The sequence below is a fragment of the Triticum urartu genome, chromosome 4 (assembly GCF_003073215.2).
Source record: "Triticum urartu cultivar G1812 chromosome 4, Tu2.1, whole genome shotgun sequence".
In the NCBI taxonomy this organism is placed as follows: Eukaryota; Viridiplantae; Streptophyta; class Magnoliopsida; order Poales; family Poaceae; genus Triticum; species Triticum urartu.
In genome coordinates this window covers 601,523,011-601,541,672 of record NC_053025.1, presented here as the reverse complement: position 1 = coordinate 601,541,672, position 18,662 = coordinate 601,523,011, and positions in this window count along the sequence as shown.

The following is an 18,662-nucleotide window of genomic DNA, read 5'->3' as shown; positions in this document are numbered from 1 at the left end:
TCAATGCATAACCTTTCATTCACTTCTCGTTTTCGAAAAAGTTGTAGTGTTGAAATTTTATTTGGCGAAGCAACAGAAGAGTATGACTCGTGAAAACTTTTGGGTTTATACGGTTTGGGGAAGGCATAGGTTCAACCTATAGGGGCATCTTAGAAACATATACCACAAGTTTCAAAAGTAAATATCACTAGCTCGGAAGCAAAGCATGGTTGGTCAAGTCAAGGAATAGGATTTACCAATGGCATTATGTATCATGGAAAGAACTTCCAAAGTGATTGAATAAGAAGGATGTTGTCAGATAAAATCCAATAAAGGATCTGGTGGTCCTCAAGGGATCTAATGTGAGCACCAGTACTCAACCAGAGGAAGAAAGAATGCAAGGAGATCATATTATAGAAATAAATGACTAATTCAAAGCTCAAATGCAAATGAATTATCATTTCCAAATCAAGGGATCAGAAGCCTATGGTCTGATTAAGAATGGATAAGTTGAATATACTTAGGGGTACAATCGACGACAATTTGATTGGTCGATGACCAGCTCATGTCCAAAATGACATCTGAGCCAGAAAGATAATTTTAAAAGGATCAACCGATGATTGCGTGCATTCACACTCATGTTGAATCAATAGGATCAGGAAGTGACGATTGCAAAGGAGATAATGAATATTGCTAGACCTATGGGAAGCATCCATAATGCGAGCAGACAAGTATATGCAGAGTAATAGTTTAAAGAGGATTCTCGGAAGATCTTATAGTATTTCAAAGTATCATATGAAACATATGAACAACTAGGGATGGATGAATACTCGATAAGTGCGAGTAATTATTTGTAGGGGTATTCATGCGGTAAAGAACTGCAAGGCAGTAGGCACAAGGTATTCTCGGATCAATAGAGAGAATTTCGAGGTATCTTGTAATAACAAGATCAACTGAACAAAAGTAAGAACGACAAGTGTATGTATTTATCCATAGGGACATTTCGATGGTAGGGAATTGAAAAAGCAATGGGCACAAAGTCTCGAGAGAACATCATAGAGTATCCTCAGAATCTTCTAGTGCAGCAGTCGATCATCGGTAATAAGCTGCCCTTCAGGTGAAAGTGATCACGAGATCCTAATGTTAGATTTAGCAAAAATCATTTAACCCGAATAGAAGAGAGACCAGAGTCCCAGATTATAGATGAGGAATAAAAGATCCTAATACCACCCAATGGCGACGTGGGCCCATGGGCCGCACAACCATGTTACTAAAACAGTTTTCCTTGACTAGACTCAACTTCGGCCAAGGAGTTGGAAAGGGGGATTCCTACAGGCAGTCGGCTCTGATACCAACTTGTGACGCCCCCGATTCAATTCTACACTAATCATACACGCAAATGTGTACAATCAAGGTCAAGGACTCACGGGAAGATATCACAACACAACTCTAGACACAAATTAAAATAATACAAGCTTTATATTACAAGCCAGGGGCCTCGAGGGCTCGAATACATAAGCTCAAATACACAAGAGTCAGCGGAAGCAATAATATCTGAGTACAGACATAACTTAAACAAGTTTGCCTTAAGAAGCCTAGCACAAAAGTAGCAACGATCGAAAAGGCAAGGCCTCCTGCCTGGGACCTCCTAACTACTCCTTGAAGTCGAACTCCACGTACAAACATCCTCGGGATCCTCTAGCACATGGACTCCATCATCTGGTTGTGACATCTGAGAAAAATGGAAAAGGGGGGAAAAGAGGGAGCAAAGCAACCGTGAGTACTCATCCAAAGTACTCGCAAGCAAGGATCTACACTACAAATGCATTGGTACCAATGAAATGGGTAGTATATGTGGACTGAACTACAGAGTGCCAGAATAAGAGGGGGATAGCTAGTCCTATCGAAGACTACGCTTCTGGCAACCTCCATCTTGAAGAAGTAGAAGAGAGTAGATGGTAAGTTAACCAAGTATCATCTCATAGCATAATCCTACCCGGCGATCCTCTCCTCGTCGCCCTATGAGAGAGCAGTCACTAGGTTGTATCTGGCACTTGAAAGGGTGTGTTTTATTAAGTATCCGGTTCTAGTTGTCATAAGGTCAAGGTACAACTCCGGTCGTCCTTTTATTGAGGGACACGGCTATTCAAATAGATAAACTTCCTTGCATGGGTGCACCACATTACCCAACACACTCGATCCCTCTGGCCGAACACACTTTCCTGGGTCATGCACGGCCTTGGAAGATCAACACGTCGCAGCCCTACCTAGGCACAACAGAGAGGTCAGCACACCGATCTAAATCCTAAGCGTGCAGGGGTCTGGGCCCATCGCCCATTGCACACATGCACATTGCGTACGCGGCCGGAAGTAGACCTAGCCCCCTTAATACAAGCGCGGGCTTACGGTCCAATCCGGCATGCGCCACTCAGTCGCTAACGTCAAGAAGGCTTCAGCTGATACCACGACGTCGAGTGCCCATAACCGTTCCCGTGTAGTTGGTTGGTGCGTATAGGCCAGTGGCCAAAGTCAGATCAAATACCAAGATCTCGTTAAGCGTGTTAATTGATGTAACCACAGACGCCGACCAGGGCCAGGCCCACCTCTCACCTAGGTGGTCACAACCTGCCCTGTCGCTCCGCCACAAAGTAACAGTCGGGGGCCATCGGGAACCCAGGCCCACCACTACCTAGATGGAACCACCAGCCCCTTCAGCCCCCACATCGGAATCACTTGCGGGTACTCTACGAGCCGACCCGACTTTAGTCACCACATGTATCATATAATATGTATGTAAGTATATACCTATGATCACCTCCCTAGTGATAACGGCCCGATAGTATAGCATGGCAGACGGATAAGAATGTAGGGCCACTGATGGAATACTAGCATCCTATACTAAGCATTTAGGATTGCAGGTAAGGTATCAACAACTGTAGCAACAATGACATGATATGCAATAGAATAGGATTAACCAAAAGCAGTAAAATGCTACACTACTCTAATGCAAGCAGTAGAGAGATGGAATAGGCGATATCGGGTTGATCAAGGGGGGCTTGCCCGGTTGCTCTGGCAAGGAGGGGTCGTCAACAATGTAGTCAATCAGGGCACCAGTAGCGGCGTCAGTCTCATAGTCTACCGGAGAGAAGAGGGGGAAGAAACAATGAATACATTGTAAACATATGCATATCAATGCATGACATGACAAGTAACAGTGCCAGGTGTGCTCTAACACAGTAGGAGGTCATACCGGCGAAGGGGGGAAACATCCGGGAAAGTATCCCCGGTGTTTCGCGTTTTCGGACAAATGAACTGGAGGGGGTTGTGTATTGCTATGCTAAGGATGTGTGGCAGATGAACGGGCTATGTATCTAGATTCGTCTCGTTGCTCTGAGCAACTTTCATGTACAAAGTATTTTCATCTGAGTTACAGTTTATTTTATATTAATTTTAAAGATTTAATCAATTTTCTGGATTTAATAAATTAATTAAATTTGAAAATTAATTAATGAATCAGCATGACATCAGCAGTCAACGTTGACTGTTGACTTGGTCAACCTGACAGGTGGGTCCCACCTGTCAGGGACTGTTTAGCTAATTAACATTAGTTAATTAGGTTAATTAATCTTAATTAGTTAATTTAAACAGAATTAAATAATTAATTTTTTAGTTAATTAATTAATTAATATTTTATTTTATTTTATTTAGTTTAATTAATAACTTCTTTAACAAAAATGTTTTGGGGGTGGGGCCCCCTTGTCATAGGGTCAGGGGGTGAGCGGCAGGCGGGCAGCGGGCGCAACTGCACGGGGCCGAGCCAGCCCGAGGGGGAGCGGGGCGAGGCCATCACTTGAGGCGACACGGGTGAGGCCACGGCGAGGCGGGCTCGCCCTACCGGAGGTGGGGAAACGGGGCGACGCGCGGGAGTAGGCGAGCGGCGGTGCAGCAGCTCGGCAAGCGGGGCGCGGTGAGCATCGCGAGCACGGGGTGCACGCGGCGGGCGGACGACGCGAGCAGACGCGCAGTGGGCGGGCGCCGGGAATAGCAAGCAGCAGCGGCGCTGGAAGCCGTGGCAGCACCAGCCGAAGGCAGCCGGGGGCAAGGACTGTAGGATATCACAACAATACTGGGCACTGCATTGCTCTTGTCAGTACCTCTTGTCCTTTGTCAGCATACTCATTGTTGTTTGATTATGTAGCATCACTATAAATGTTCGCTTCCTTATCCTCCCTTTGCTCGAAATGATAAGACCTATATTTACTCTTAGATATGTAGAATTGACACAATGGTTATGAAGTTCTGGATTGCTCATGTAAGTATATGTTGTCATGTACTCCCTCCGTATCGAATTAATTGTTGCTCAATTGGATGTATTTAGAACTTAATAGTGCTAGATACATCCATTTGAGCGACAAGTAATAACGGATGGTGGTAGTATTATTGTACTTGTATTGCGAGATAGTTGATTATCTAACATTACTCTGCAACTTATCTGCCCTGCCCTCCACTTTCCCCAAATTATCATATCTACATTTACTCTTACCAAATGTTGAATAAAGCCAGTGCCACTGCACACGTTGATGTCTGCATTCCTCTTGCCAGTACATTTTGCCTTGTAATGATGTGCTTAATTAATAGCTATTTGATTATGTACCATCACTCTGCACATGATCTTCATTATCCTCTGTTTCTTCCAATATTATTTGATCTATATTTAGTCTTTACAAAATGTAGAATAAAGGCAACTCTTGTAAAGAAGTTTCTTTGGGGAATTTCCATAATTATCCTTCCATTAACATGGAGAAGGGCTTTGTCCAGCCCGTGTTAACATGTAATGTAAGTTCATCCTTCTCAAGCCTTCAAACTTTGCTCTAGTATAGATTTGGATAGGCATCATTTCCTCCACTATTGTTTACTTTGGTTTTTACATCTAATTGGATGTTTGCAACAACTACCAGTTTTAAATTGTAGTTGTGAAAACATGTTCCTTATGAAGGACATATCCATTTATTATTTGATTATATATTTGTGATACATGTTACGTGCCTCCTTGTTTCTCTTTCAGAGTCATATCTCTCATGCCAGGCAGAACTTTAGGGAAGATAGTGAGCCAAACCATCTTGAAGACATCGAGATGACCCCAAGGTGATGTCTTGATGAAGACAGTGAGTTGAAGCTACTCACTAGTAGCTGTGAGGCAACCTCTGTGCAGTTGTTGCCTCAATCAATTCGACTTCTTCAGTCTCAACTCAAAGCGGAAAGGCTTGCTTTAGCTCAGCTCTGACTTGATGTCAATGATGTAAGAAAGACCTCAGAGGACAGCCATGCGCGCTTTCTTGATATGCGGCTAGGGTTAGAGCATCTATCGTTGAGACAACTGAGGTCTCATCAACTTGTTCTGATACTTGTGGTGCACTTCGAGGGTAGGCCTAATGCCTTCTGAAGTGCTATATGTTTTGTATATTCTTCTGTCGGCGCGTTTATATGCACTGGTGGCGACCTTCGATGCCCAGTGTATGTTATCCGCGGTCTCATTGCGCTTTATTATCACTAGTGGTGAACTTTGATTCCCAGTGGATGTAATATGTCGTAATTACTTTATTGTATAGTCTAGGTTTATTATTATTTGGTATGCTATAATTTAGGCCGGAAGCTTCAATGGATCTCGATGTTGTCGACCTTTAGGCCGACCCATAACTCGCTATGTACGGGCCGAAACGTGGGCCTATAATCATCTTGGGCCATTAGCAGGTGTAAACGTATAGTAGTTTTCCGCCTTTAACATGCCAAGTAAAGTTCAGGCCAGCTGGGCCAGAGAATACCATGGGCTTTTAACAGGCTAAAAACTAGACTGGCCTAGCATTGAGCCAAAAAATTCACGGGCCAACACAGGCCGAAACTGTCTTAGGCCCATATTTGGCCCAAATAGCAAACGAGTCGTTAACATGCCAAAATATATCCCGGGCTTTGTTTGGCCCAATAAAATTATGGGTTTTAAGTAGGCCAGTATCAACGCGGGTCATAGGCCCAACTGTGTCACGGGCCATTAACAGATGGGCTGTAAGCAGGCCGGATTCAAAGCGGGTTGTAATTAGGCCCAACTATTATATGGACCATTAACAGGCCGATAGGCACGTTGGGCTGAAATTTATCCACGAAGATTACGGGTCGTTAAGAGGCCTAAAGTCACTTCTGACAAGGAATAGCCAGTTTCAGCACGGTCCGTTAAATGTCCTAAAGTGAAACCAGGCCGACAACAGCCCAGATGCACCACGGGCCACTAACAGGCCGAAACTATTATCGGGCTGAACTGGTAAACAGGCATTTAACAGGCTGAAATACAAACTCGGCTTAGAATGGGCCCAAAAAATAGTGGCCTGTTAACGGGCCTGATCTGATATGGGTCGTAATTTAGCCCAAAACACGACAGGCTGTGAATGAGCCAGATCTGATATGGGCCTTAATTTGACCCCAAAACATGGCAGGCTGTTAACGGGTCGGCCCACTAGTGTCTGAAAAAATATGGTGGGCCTTTAGCTGGGCCGGCCTTTTTACCTTAAATGAGCCTCTGTTGGGCTGTGCCACTGTCGACATATCATGGGCGTCTTCCGTCCATTGTAGGGATGACATCTCTCCCAACGATGTGCTGAGAATTTTACACGTGGAAAATCCCCATTGGTCGAGGTTGTTAACAGGTTATCAGATCCAAACCGGGACCCGATAGCTTAACGGCGACCCATTACGGTGGATTCCACGTGTCGGTTACCCTTGAAGAAAACACTTCTATGACACACCATTTATCGTCATGGAAGTGGACACTTCTGTGACGATAATTTTGGTATTGTCATGGAACACTTCTACAACAGCACAGGTATGACTATCTTGATTCTGTCATAAAATCGTCATGGATGTACATGCATGACAGAAAACATGACCTACTGTGACAAACATGTATCATCACGGAAGTGTATTTTTTTGTAGTGAAGGTATTTTCTACAGACATTGAAATTATCGATACCAGATAGTTTTGTGATGAGATAATTCATAACGGGTAACAAGTAACAAGTGTAACAAAGGTGCGGCAAGGTGATCCAATCATTTTTGTAGCAAAGGATAAGCCTGTACGAACTCTTATATAAATCAAAGTGCTCCCGAGGACACATGGGAATTACTGTCAAGTTAGTTTTCATCATGCTCATATGATTTGCGTTCATTACTTTGATAATTTGATATGTGGGTGGACTGGTGCTTGGGTGTTGTTCTTACTTGGACAAGCCTCCCACTTATGATTAACCTATCTCGCAAGCATCCGCAACTACAAAGGAAGAATTAAGATAAATCTAACCATAGCATGAAACATATGGATCCAAATCAGCCCCTTATGAAGCAATGCATAAACTAGGGTTTAAGCTTCTGTCACTCTAGCAACCCATCATCTACTTATTACTTCCCAATCCCTTCCCCTATGCCCAAATCATGGTGAAGTGTCGTGTAGTTGACGTTCACATAACACCACTAGAGGAAAGACAACATACATCTCATCAAAATATCGAACGAATACCAAATTCACATGATTACTTATAACAAGACTTCTCCCATGTCCTCGGGAACAAACGTAACTACTCACAAAGCATATTCATGTTCATAATCAGAAGGGTATTGGGTAGCATCAAGGATCAGAACATATGATCTTCCACCAAATAAACCAACTAGCATCAACTACAAGGAGCAATTAAGGGAGTCCTAGATTAAGGGGTCCTCGAGTGTCCGGGCTGTGTGATATGGGCCAGACTAATGGGCCATGAAGATACAAGGCAGAAGGCCTTCCCTCGTGTCCGGATAGGGCTCTCCTTTGCGTGGATGGCAAGATTGGCGTCCGGGTGTATAATTTCCTTCCTCTATAAACCGACTCTGTACAACCCTAGGCCCCTCCGGTGTCTATATAAACTGGAGGGTTTAGTCCATAGAGGCTATCAGAATTCATATAGGCTAGACATCTAGGGTTTAGCCATTACGATCTCGAGCTAGATCGACTTTTGTGACCCCTATACTCATCAGATACAATCAAGCAGGACGTAGGGTTTTACCTCCATTAAGAGGGCCCAAACCTGGGTAAACATCATGTTCCCTATGTCCCTTGTTACCTTCGATCCTCAGACGCACAGTTCGGGGCCCCCTACCCGAGATCGGCCGGTCTTGACATCAACATTGGTGCTTTCATTGCGAGTTCCACTATGTCATCAACAGAAGGTGCGATCGACAGCAACGGTGCTGTCTCCGGGGAAACTTTTCTCCCTGGTCAGCTTTTCGTGTTCGGCGACTTCACTCTGAGGGCCAATTCGATTGGTCACCTCGAACAGATTGATAGCTACGCCCCTGGTCATCAGATCAGATTCGGGAGCCTGAATTATGTCGATGATATCCGAGGAGACTTGATCTTCGAAGGGTTCACGGCCTCGGCTACTACTCCTCATCTCCAGGAAGGAAACCCATCGCATTCACCATCAGGCACCGTCCAAAGACCAACCATCATCCCTGCTCTGGCCCTAGATCCAGGGCGGACCACCTCGTCCAAAGATGGGAGCTTTAAACCCACCGGACTCTCTTCAACTATGGAGCCCTCTGCCGGAGATCCAGAGGAGACCATATCGTCGGCAAGCCAGGAATCAAGTAGGACTCTTCCTATCATCGGAGAACGGAACTCACCCCTGGAGGCTAGCTCCGAACTATCAAGGACTGTGCTCATTGAGAATGGCCAGGTGTCATATACCATGCCTAGCTCCGCGGGACCTCAGTTCCTTGTCCCGCCTTCGCTCTTAAACGAGGCCCTGGACTTAATGCGATCTCCCGCTATTACGGAAGTGTCATGTTCGAACTACACCCTGCCCGGACTTGGGGCTGAGAGCAGGGAATTTTACATCCCACCTACCACCCACTTAATAGCCACTGTCGAGGACTTGACCGACATGCTAGATTACACCTTCGAAGACATTGACGGTATGGACGACGATGCAAGAGACGAACCAGGCCAGAATCCACCCATCACTGGCGTTGGACGGCCACCTCCACATACGATGTGTATATGGTGGATACACCTAAAAAAGACAATGACGGCGGCGGTAGTAAGAACCCAATTGAGGACAAACCTACTAAGGCATCACCAAAACATCAACGTCAGCGATGCCGCTCAAAGTCACGTCGCGAAAAGGAAAGTAATACCGGCACCTGAGACAATGACACTCCGGAGAATGCTGAAGACTCTGACCACCCATCGAGCCCGCCATAGAGCAGGATGATCGGGAAGACGGACAAGTCAATCCAGACAAACTTGCCGAGAATGAGGATTCGGAGGATAGTAACTATCTACCAACCACCGAGGAGGAAGTTAGCTTCGGCGACAAAGACTTCATCGTTCCAGAGGAACCCCTTGAGTAGGAACGCTTCAAGCAACGGGTCATCGCAACTGCGAGGAGCCTAAAAAAGAAATAGCAAAAGCTTCAGGACGAACATGATACGCTTAATGACAGATGGACCCAGGTCCTAGCCGCCGAGGAATACGGCCTTGAGGGCCCAACAAAGAGTTATCTGAAGCGTCGGCTACTGCCACAACTCGACGACGAGGCCCTGGAGCCAATACCGTCAAGATATGACCATGCTGATGAACCGGACCAACCACCACGTGAGCGAGACAAAGCGGCTGCTTACGTCGAACACCAACCCGCACCACCTCGCCGTAGAGGCAAAAAGGCACGGCTCCCAGATACACCTACGACTTACGCCAGGACCTGGATAATAGAGCCGGTCAGGCTAGATCAATCTATGGATCAAGGGGGCATGCCCCAACGCGATATGACGGCCATCAAGCTTGGCGTGATAGGCATAACCTCACCTGGGCTGAAAATCGAATGCGGATGTCATCCGAACTCCGTCCTGACATTGCCCGATACAGAGGCGCCACACACCCCTTATGCTTTACCGACGAGGTAATGCAGCACTAGTTTTCGGAAGGGTTTAAACCCGTAAACATTGAATCATACGATGGAACGACAGATCCCGCGGTATGGACTGAGGATTTTCTTCTCCATATTCACATGGCTCACGGTGACGATCTCCACGCCATCAAATACCTTCCCCTAAAGTTGAAGGGACCTGCACGGCACTGGTTAAACAGCCTCCTAGAGAACTCCATTGGTAGCTGGGAAGATCTGGAGGATGCCTTTAGAGACAACTTCCAACGTACCTATGTCTGGCCTCTGGAAGCCGATGACCTCGGTCACATAGTCCAGCAACCCGGAGAGTCAGCCCGCAAACTCTGGACTAGGTTTTTAATTAAAAAGAACCAAATCATCGATTGTCCGGATGCTGAAGCCCTCGCGGCCTTTAAACAAAATGTCCGCGATGAATGGCTCGCCCAACACCTCGGTCAGGAAAAACCGAAGTCTATGGCATCTCTTACCGCACTCATGACCCGCTTCTGTGCAGGAGAAGACAGCTGGTTGGCCCGTAGAAGCAACAGTACCAGCGACCCTGGCACCTCGGAATCCAGGGATGGAAATGGCAGGCCACGACGCAATAAACATAAGCGTCGAAACAACAATGAAGAAACTAAAGACACAATTATTAACGCCGGATTTAGTGGCTCTAAATCTGGTCAGCGGAAGAAGCCATTCAAAGGAAATAAAGATGGTCCATCCAATTTGGACAAAATACTCGATCGGCCTTTCCAGATTCATGGAACCCCTGACAATCCCCTCAATCATTCCAACAGAAATTGTTGGGTCTTTAAACAGGCCGGTAAGTTAAATACCAAACATAAGGGGAAAGGGCCGCCAAGCGAGGATGGTGAGGAGCCTCACCCACCGAACACAGGGGGACAAAAGAAATCCCCCCTAATGGCAGCTGGAACTACGTCGGTATTTCCCCGGAGAGGGAGGGATGATGTAGCACAGCGACGGTAGAGTATTTCCCTTGAGTTATTAAACCAGATATCGAACCAGTAGGAGAACCAAGCAACAGAACGTAAACAGCCCCTGCACACAAATAACAACTCGCAACCGACGAGTTAAAGGGGTTGTCAATCCCTTTGGGTAACGGCGCCAGAAATTGGCGTGTGATGGAGAAAGGTTGTAATAGATTAGATAAATAGATCACAAATAAAATAAAGTGTAGCAAAGTTTTTTGGATTTTGGTTTTAATAGATCTGAAAATAAAAGCAAGGAAAAAGTAGATCGCAAAGGCAAATATATGAGAAATAAGACCCGGGGGTCGTAGGTTTCACTAGTGGCTTCTCTTGAGGAAAATAGCAAACGGTGCTAAATAAATTATTGTTGGGCAATTGATAGAACATCAAAATAATTATGATCATTACATAGGCATCACGTCCAATATTAGTAGACCGACTCCTGCCTGCATCTACTACTATTACTCCACACATCGACCGCTATCCAGCATGCATCTAGTGTATTAAGTTCATGGAAAACGGAGTAATGTAATAAGAACGATGACATGATGTAGACAAGAACCATTTATCTATATGGAGGTAGATATAGATCTCGTCTTTTCTATCCTTAGTAGCAACGATACATACGTGTCGGTTCCCTTTCTGTTACTGGGATCAGGCACCGTAAGATCGAACCCACTACCAGGCACCTCTTCCCATTGCAAGATAAATAGATCGAGTTGGGCCAGACAAAACCCAAATATCGGAGAAGAAATACGAGGCTATAAGAGATCATGCATAAAAGAGATCAAAGAAACTCAAATACTTTCATGGATATAAAAACATAGATCTGATCATAAACTCGAAGTTCATCGATCCCAACAAACACATCGCAAAAGAGTTACATCATATGGATCTCTGATACGTATCCAACGTATCTATAATTTTTGATTGCTCCATGCTATATTATCTACTGTTTTGGACATTATTGGGCTTTATTATCCATTTTTATATTATTGTTGGGACTAACCTATTAACCGGAGGCCCGGCCCAGAATTGTTGTTTTTTGCCTGTTTTTGAAGAAAAGGAATATCAAACGGAGTCCAAACAGAATGAAACCTTCGGGAACGTGATTTTCTCAACGAATAAGATCAGAGAGACTTAGAACCACGTCAAGAAATAAAACAGGAGGCCACGAGGTAGGGGGCCGCGCCCACCCCCACCAGGCGCGCCCTCCACTCTCGTGGGCCCCCTGTTGCTCCACCGACGTACTCCTTCCTCCTATATATATATCCACGTACCCCCAAACGATCATAACAGGAGCCAAAACCCTAATTCCACCACCGTAACTTTCTGTATCCACGAGATCCCATCTTGCGGCCTGTTCCGGAGCTCCGCCGGAGGGGGCATCGATCACGGAGGGCTTCTACATCAACACCATAGCCCCTCTGATGAAGTGTGAGTAGTTCACCTCAGACCTACGGGTCCATAGTTAGTAGCTAGATGGCTTCTTCTCTCTTTTTGGATCTCGATACAATGTTCTCCCCCTCTCTTGTGGAGATCTATTCGATGTAATCTTCTTTTTCCGGTGTGTTTGTTGAGACCGATAAATAGTGCGTTTATGATCAAGTCTATCTATGAATAATATTTAAATCTTCTCTGAATTCTTTTATGTATGATTGGTTACCTTTGCAAGTCTCTTCGAATTATCAGTTTGGTTTGGCCTACTAGATTGATCTTTCTTGCAATGGGAGAAGTGCTTAGCTTTGGGTTCAATCTTGCAGTGTCCTTTCCCGGAGACAGTAAGGGCAGCAAGGCACGTATTGTATTGTTTCCATCGAGGATAACAAGAAGGGGTTTTCTTCATATTGCATGAGTCTATCCCTCTACATCATGTCATCTTGCTTAAGGCGTTACTCAGTTTTTAACTTAATACTCTAGATGCATGTTTGATAGCGGTCGATGAGTGGAGTAATAGTAATAGATGCAGGCAAGAGTCGGTCTACTTGTCTCGGACGTGATGCCTATATACATGATCATACCTAGATATTCTCATAACTATGCTCAATTTTGTCAATTGCTCAACAATAATTTGTTCACCCACCGTAGAATACTTATGCTCTTGAGAGAAGCCACTAGTGAAACCTATGGCCCCGGGTCTATCTTTATCATATTGATCTTCTAGTACTTAGTTATTTCCTTTGCTATTTACTTTGCCTTTATTTTACTTTGCATCATTTATCATAAAACTACCAAAAATATTATCTTATCATATCTATCAGATCTCACTCTCGTAAGTGGCCCTATAGGGATTAACAACCCCTATTTGCGTTGGTTGCGAGGATTTATTTGTTTTGTGCAGGTGCGAGGGACTCGCGTGTAGCCTCCTACTGGATTGATACCTTGGTTCTCAAAAACTGAGGGAAATACTTACGCTACTTGCTGCATCATCCTCTTCCTCTTCGGGAAAACCAACGCAGTGCTCAAGAGGTAGCAGAAGGATTTCTGGCACCGTTGCCGGGGAGGTCTACGCAAAAGTCAACATACCAAGTACCCATCACAATACCCTTATCTCCCGCATTACATTATTTGCCATTTGCCTCTCGTTTTCCTCTCCCCCACTTCATCCTTGCCGTTTTATTCGCCCTCTCTCTCTATCCTCCCTCTCTATTTGCCTCTTTTTGCCGCTTGCTTTTTGTTTGCTTGTGTGTCAGTTTGTTTTCTTGTCATGATGGCTCAAGATAATACTAAATTGTGTGACTTCACCAACAACAATGATTTTATTAGCACTCCAATTGATCCTCTTACCGATGCTGAATCTTGTAAAATTAATGCTGCTTTGCTGAATCTTGTCATGAAAGATCCGTTCTTCGGCCTTCCTAGTGAAGATGTCGCAACTCATCTAAATAGCTTCGTTGATTTGTGTGACATGCAAAAGAAGAAATATGTGGATATTGTTAAATTGAAGCTATTTCCTTTTTCGCTTAGAGATCGTGCTAAAGCTTGGTTTTCGTCTTTGCCTAAAAATAGTATTGATTCATGGAATAAGTGCAAAGATGCTTTTATCTCTAAGTATTTTCCTCCAGCTAAGATCATCTCTCTTAGAAACGACATTATGAATTTTAAGCAACTTGATCATGAACATGTTGCACAAGCTTGGGAGAGAATGAAATTAATGATACGTAATTGCCCTACTCATGGTTTAAATTTGTGGATGATTATACAAAACTTTTATGCCGGATTGAATTTTGCTTCTTGAAATCTTTTTAGATTCTGCCGCGGAAGGCACTTTTATGGAAATCACTTTAGGAGAAGCTTCTAAACTCCTAGATAATATTATGGTTAATTATTCTCAATGGCATACTGAAAGATCTACTAATAAAAAGGTGCATGCGATAGAAGAAATTAATGTTTTGAGTGGAAAGATGGATGAACTTATGAAATTATTTGCTAATAAGAGTGTTTCTTCTGATCCTAATGATATGCCCTTGTTTACTTTGATTGATAGTAATAATAATGAATCTATGGATGTGAATTTTGTTGGTAGGAACAATTTTGGTAACAATGCGTATAGAGGAAATTTCAATCCTAGGCCTTACCCTAGTAATCCCTCTAATAATTATGGTAATTCCTACAACAATTCTTATTGAAATTATAATAAGATACCCTCTGATTTTCAATCTAATATTAAAGAATTTATTACTTCGCAAAAGAATTTTAATGCTATGATTGAAGAAAATTTGCTTAAGATTGATGATTTGGCTAGGAACATTGATAGAATTGCTCTTGATGTTGATTCTTTGAAACTTAGATCTATTCCACCTAAGCATGTAACGCCCCGAGACCGATGTGCCAGGTGTCGTTCAGTTATTCGTTATTGTTGCCTTGTCATTCGCTTGCGTGTTGCATCTTGTCATGTCATCATATGCATTGCATCATCATGTTTTCAAAACTTGCATTCGTCCGGGTTCTCCGAGTTCTCTCTGTTGTCCGTTCTGAGCCCAACCACACTTGCACGTGCCCGCGGCATGTCCGAAATAGTATTTTATAAGTGGCCGGAAAATGTTCTCGGATTGGGTTGAAATTTGGTGTGTGGTCTTATTATAGTGTAGACAGACCGCCTGTCAAGTTTCATCGCAATCGGAGTTCGTTTGACGCCCCAACGGATAAATATAGCGGCAATAGTAGACGGTCAAAACGTCGGACGTTTTCGGTCTCCGGAAACAGTCGCCGGGCCTCCCTCTCTTCTCTTTTCTCAGCCTGAGGCCTTCTACATAGTCCACTACCTACCGCCAGGCCCAACCTAACCTCTCCCGTCAGCCCGCGGCCCTCCTCGCGCGCGCCCGAAAGTTGTCCCGGACCCGACTCGGACAGTCGTTACCGCTGTGTCCGGATCAACCCAAACATCTGCAAACATCATCGTTTCTTATTTGGGCTCCCTAACTATTTTATTCGCGACCATACGTTTACGATCATAGGATGAGGTAGCCCCTAACCTAAACCACCTGCGTATATAATGGGCAACCCTAGAATTTAGGGATCTGTCCATCCAATCCCTCTCAGCCGCCGCCGCCATTTCCTTTGTTTTCAACGCCAAGCCAACCAGTTTTCTTCCTCGTTCCAAAATCTCCGTAGCCAACCACATCTCCTCGAACCAAATCATCATCGTCTTCTCCACCCAACCAACCACCAGCCGCAGCGCCCGACCTCGAGCCCTCCGCAGCCAGCCAGCGCTCGATCCAGGCTGGATCGAGGCCTCGACCTCGCTCGCCTCTGCCCCGAGCGAAGCTTCTCCCGCCAGCCCGGACCTCCTCCTCCTTACCTCGTCGCTGATGTGCTCCACCGACGCCCCGAACCAGCACCATGGAGACGCCACCCCGCCGCCCTGAACCGGATCCCCGCCGTCCCCGTCGTCTTCATCTCTTCCGGCGAGCACCACCAGGTTGTGGCGCCCCTGCCTTCCATCTCTCCCTTCCGCTCTCCTCTCTCGCTCACGTTTCTCTCTCCCTCCCTCTCTGTGTCCAGCGCCGGGCATGGAGCCCCGATGCCCAGGAGCTTCGTCCTCGACCCGAGCTGGCCCGGATCCGTCCATCTCCGACGCCCCATCGTCGGCCGTCAAGTCCCTTGCCTCGTCCGCATCTGCCTCGTCGTCGCCGGAGTTCCAAGCTGCGTCGCTGCCTCCCTGCTTCGCCCTGTTTCAGCCTCGCCCTCATCGAGCAGAGAACGAGCGCACTTCGTGCGTTGACCCGCGCCTGGGCCACCTCCCTTCGCCTGTTGGTCAAGGCCCAGCCGTGCCAAGATCCGGCCTCGCCTCGGCCTGCCTCTCCCTCCGACTGGGCCAAGGCCCATGGGTGAGCCGCCACCCAGCGCCGCCTCTGTTTTTTTTCCTTCCTGCTGCTGGGCTAAGCCAGATTCGGCCCGTGATGGTTTTTTTCGGTCCTGCGATTTTGTCCAATTATCCAGAGTTTGCCAGTTTTACAGTTTAGACCTCCATGTTCATGCAAAATAACTCACAATTCATGCATCGGATTAAAATGATTATATATATGAAACTTGCTCAGAATTTTGTGTAGATTAATAATATCCAACTTTCATCTATGTTTAAAATGTTTAAAATGTTGTTTGCATTAATTTGCTCCTATGCCATGCTAATATGATTTAATTCATAACTAATTAACCGTAGCTCAAATTTAATAAACTTTATATGTAAATGGGGTAGAAAAATGCCTAGTTTAACATGGTGGCATCATCTTGCATGTTAACAACTCTAAAATATTGTTTAGGGCAGAACAGTACCTAACCTAATATATGCACTATGAGGAGTTTCCGGAATTGTTGTTCGTTGCTTCCGGCCTCATTTAACCTTGACTAGATAGGTAGTTTTTACTTTGCTTCACTCTCTTGCCATGTTAATCAACATTTAATATTGTTGGGTACATAAACGAGAGAGAACTAAATAAGTATGTGGTGTTCCGTCAATATGCAACTCGTTGCATATTGAGCTCCACTTAATTTGTAGGATTGTTTGTGCACTTTGCATGCCATGCATATTTAACCGGACATGCATCATACTTGTTTGTGCATCATGCCATGTTGATGTGGTGTTGTTTACTATGTTGTTTGCTTTTTCCGGTGTTGCTTCTTCGGGTTGGTTCCGATAACATCGCGTTTGTGAGGACCTGTTCGTCTACGCCGTTTTCTTCTTCATGGACTCTTTCTTCTTCCTTGCGGGATTTCAGGCAAGATGACCGCACCCTTGAAATCACTACTATCTTTGCTATGCTAGATGCTCGCTCTTTTGCTATGCCAATGCTACGATGCCTACCTTTTGCTTGTCAGCCTCCCAAGTTGCCATGTTCAACCCTCTACCCACCATGTCCTAGCAAACCGTTGATTGGCTATGTTACCGCTTTGCTCAGCCCCTCTTATAGCGTTGCTTAGTTGCAGGTGAAGATTGGAGGCCGTTCCTTATGTTGGACATTTATTTACTTGTTGGGATATCACTATATATCTTATTTAATTAATGCATCTATATACTTGGTAAAGGGTGGAAGGCTCGGCCTTATGCCTGGTGTTTTGTTCCACTCTTGCCGCCCTAGTTTCCGTCATATCGGTGTTATGTTCCCGGATTTTGCGTTCCCTTACGCGGTTGGGCTATAATGGGAACCCCTTGACAGTTCGCCTTAAGTAAAACTTTTCCAGCAATGCCCAACATTGGTTTTACCATTTGCCACCTAGCCCGTTTCTTTTCCCTTGGGAGTCGCGCGCCCAAGGGTCATCATTATTTTAAACCCCCCCCCCGGGCCAGTGCTCCTCTGAGTGTTGGTCCGAATTGAGCTACCTGCGGGGCCACCTCGGGGAAACTTGAGGGTTGGTTTTACTCGTAGCTAGTCTCATCTGAGTGTGCCCTGAGAAAGAGATATGTGCAGCTCTATCGGGATTTGTCGGCACATTCAGGCGGTGTTGCTGGTTTAGTTTTACCCTGTCGAAATGTCTTGTTGTACCGGGATACCGAGTCTGATCGAATGTCTCGGGTGGAGGTCTATTCCTTCGTTGACTGTGAGAGCTTGTCATGGGCTAAGTTGGGACACCCCTGCAGGGATTTGAACTTTTCGAAAGCCGTGCCCGCGGTTATGGGCAGATGGGAATTTGTTAACGTCCGGTTGTAGAAAACCTTGAACTTGACCTTAATTAAAATGAAACCACCGCGTGTGTAACCGTGATGGTCTCTTTCCGGCAGGGTCCGGGAAGCGAACATGGTTGTTGGAGTTATGCTTGACGTAGGTAGTCTAGGATCACTTCTTGATCATACTTTTATCGACCGTGCTTTGCCTTCTCTTCTCGCTCTCATTTGCGTATGTTAGCCACCATATATGCTAGTCACTTGCTGCAGCTCCACCTCATACCTTTACCTTACCCATAAGCTTAAATAGTCTTGATCGCGAGGGTGTGAGATTGCTGAGTCCCCGTGGCTCATAGATACTTCCAAAACCAGTTTCAGGTGCCGATGAGTCCGTGCAGATGACGCAACCTAGCTCAGGAGGAGGTCAATGAAGATCTTGTCCTTTGTGTTGTTTCGTTCTAGTTGATCAGTAGTGGAGCCCAGTTGGGGTCGATCGGGGACCTTTGTCGCATTTGGGGTTCTTCTTTTATTTTGGTTCCGTAGTCGGACCTTGAGTGTATTTGGATGATGTAATGCTTTATTCATGTAATTGTGTGAAGTGGCGATTGTAAGCAACTATGT